We start from the raw sequence: 2,590 nt of genomic DNA on the forward strand, positions 1-2,590 counted from the left end.
CCTCCACATACTACCTGCTCAGGGCCCCAAGGAAATGAATTCATCATGGCCTTCTTGCAAAACTATGTCCCCAGCTATGGGCAGAGCCGCAACATGCTGTTCATTACCAGCTATTTCCCTGACACATCGGTGACTGTCTTAGTGAACCAGGCAAATTTCACTGTCCACCTGACTGGGAATCCCAGTGAAACAATCCCCGTGAGCATCCCAGCCTTCGCAGAGCTGCAAGGCAGCACCGTTTCAGACAACACAGTTACCATCCGGGCTGACCAGCAGATCTCCGTCCTTGCCCTGAACTATAAGGAACACACAGCTGATACCACGGTTATCTACCCCATTCAGGACCTTGGGACTGATTATTATGTGGTGACTCCAAGAAGGCTGTCCAGGATTGGCTACAAACAGTTCATGGTAGTGACCTGGCGGGAGTCCACCCGTGTGGACATCTACCTCAGAGGAGATGTGACATTCCAAAGACAAATCTATACAGCAGGGAGACAGCTGACCATTACATTGGAGGCCTACCAGGCTATCCAGCTGCAGAGCCATGATGATTTATCTGGTACCAGGATTGTGTCCCAAAGCCCTGTGGCTGTCTATGCTGGGCATACCTGTGCCTCAAAACACACCAAATGTGACTATGTTGGTGAGCAGCTCTTGCCAGTGTCCACATGGGGCACCACATTTGTGGTCCCGGCCATGTCCTTCCAGACCAAATTTGATGTGGTGTATGTTGTGGCTTCCCAAGATACCCACATTACCTACCACTCTAGGTTGAGAGAGGCCACAAAGCACCTGGAGGCGGGGCAGGTCACAGTATTTGAAATCACTGCCTTGAGACCTTTATACCTCTCGGCCAGTGTGGGAATCCAAGTCGTCTTCTTCTCCACTGGTGGGACCAGCAGGAACATCATCTACGACCCCTTCTTCATGACCATCCCTGATGTCTCCAGCTACTGTCAAACTTATAATGTCTTTGGGCAGGAGGATTTTGAGAACTATGCGCTGATTGTGGTCAACACGTCTCAGTCAGAGGGGATTATCCTGGATAATAGGCCCCTCAGGAACCTCAAGTGGAAGCCAGTTCCAGGCACTGAGTTCTCCTGGGCAGAATACAACCTTGGTCGTGGTTTCAAGAGACACAACATGAGGCATCTCAGCACCTCCTTCGGGCTGTGGAACATTGGAATCAATGACAAATCTGGGTATGGCTCACCAGCAATTGGGATCAGAGGTAAGGAGGGGGTCTTGATTATAGAAATCCTAGAGAATCCAGTCTGGAAGGGATCTCTAGAAGTCAGAGTCATCATTATAGGGTCATAGGGGTGGAGGGGACCTCCAGAGGTCATAGAGCCATAGAATCCTAGAGAAGTTGGTCCAGAAAGGACCTTCAGAGGTCACATTGAGTTGAACCCTGTGCCTGAGGCAGGATCAGTTCTGTCCAAACCATCCCAGACAAATCCATAACTAAGCTCTTCATAAAAGAGTTCACGAATCTCCATTCAATCACACTCATATTTTCTTACACTTTCTCTCCCCCCTTTTACCATATTTCCTCATGCACCTCGCACAACTTTTTCCCCCCAAAAGGTCCCCCAAAAATGGGGTGTATGCCTTAAGCAGGGAAGGTGATTTCTGTACCAGAATAGAAGCATGGAGACATTGTAATGGATTTACATGGGCACTGTAATGGCTGCCAGGGCTCTGCTTCTCTCTATGGCCACGGAGAAGGAAGGGTAGAGTAACATCACTGTTAGTTTTAGCCCTCTCACAGCTGCTGCTGAATGGGCCATAACTTTTGGCTGAGCTGCCAAAAGCTGCTGTCAATTTGTCACATCTCTTCCCAATCTTCTCTTCTCCACACTCAGTCATCCTAGCTCTTCCAGCCTTTTGTCATCAGTCTTCCTTTTCAGGTCCTTCAATATATTTGGTGCTCTGTGCTGGGCTCTTTCCCATCTGTCGATCTTCTTGAAGTGTGGGCCCCAAACTGGGCACAGGACTCTAAGAGAGCCCAACCCCACCGCCGGTGCTGAATAGAGTGGGAAAGTCATTGCCTTGATTTGCAAGGACCCTCCTACTCATTCAACCCAGGATGCTGCTGGCTTTGTTTGTAATAAGAGCACACTGTTCATTCATATTCAGCTTATGGTCCACTATTACCCCTAGGTCCTTCTCTTCCGTCTTCCCTCCCAGCCTGTCATTCCTCCGTGTTCAATGATTCCCTTCCAAGGGCAAGACTTTGTACTTGTCCTTGTTGAACTTGATCTGATTAATCTCAGATCCTTTCTCTAACCTCTCTAGGTTGATACCAGATGGATTTTGTTAAATAGCATAGGTCAGGGGCGGAAAGTCACAGCCTGTTGGCCAGATCCAACCATTTCAGCTGGACGATGGGGCTGGGATTGACTGGGAACTCAGAGGTGAGTTCCACCTTTGGAAGGACCCATTGGGGACCCATGTAGGGGACACATTGGGGGGTGAGTGACCTGTCACCTTTGACCCCACCCCCTGGTTCAAATCCAGAGACCAGTCAGTTTTGATACCATTGATGTAGACATGATTTCAGTAGTGGCTTTCATGCTGGTACCCC

At 49.2% G+C, this 2,590-nt stretch overlaps 1 pseudogene; it reads left to right on the forward strand.

Moving 5' to 3' along the window:
* Positions 1–2,590, forward strand: part of LOC102383661 — a 60,968-nt pseudogene that overhangs the window by 19,350 nt on the left and 39,028 nt on the right.

Source organism: Alligator sinensis, unplaced genomic scaffold, assembly GCF_000455745.1.
Source record: "Alligator sinensis unplaced genomic scaffold, ASM45574v1 scaffold113_1, whole genome shotgun sequence".
NCBI lineage: Eukaryota > Metazoa > Chordata > Crocodylia > Alligatoridae > Alligator > Alligator sinensis.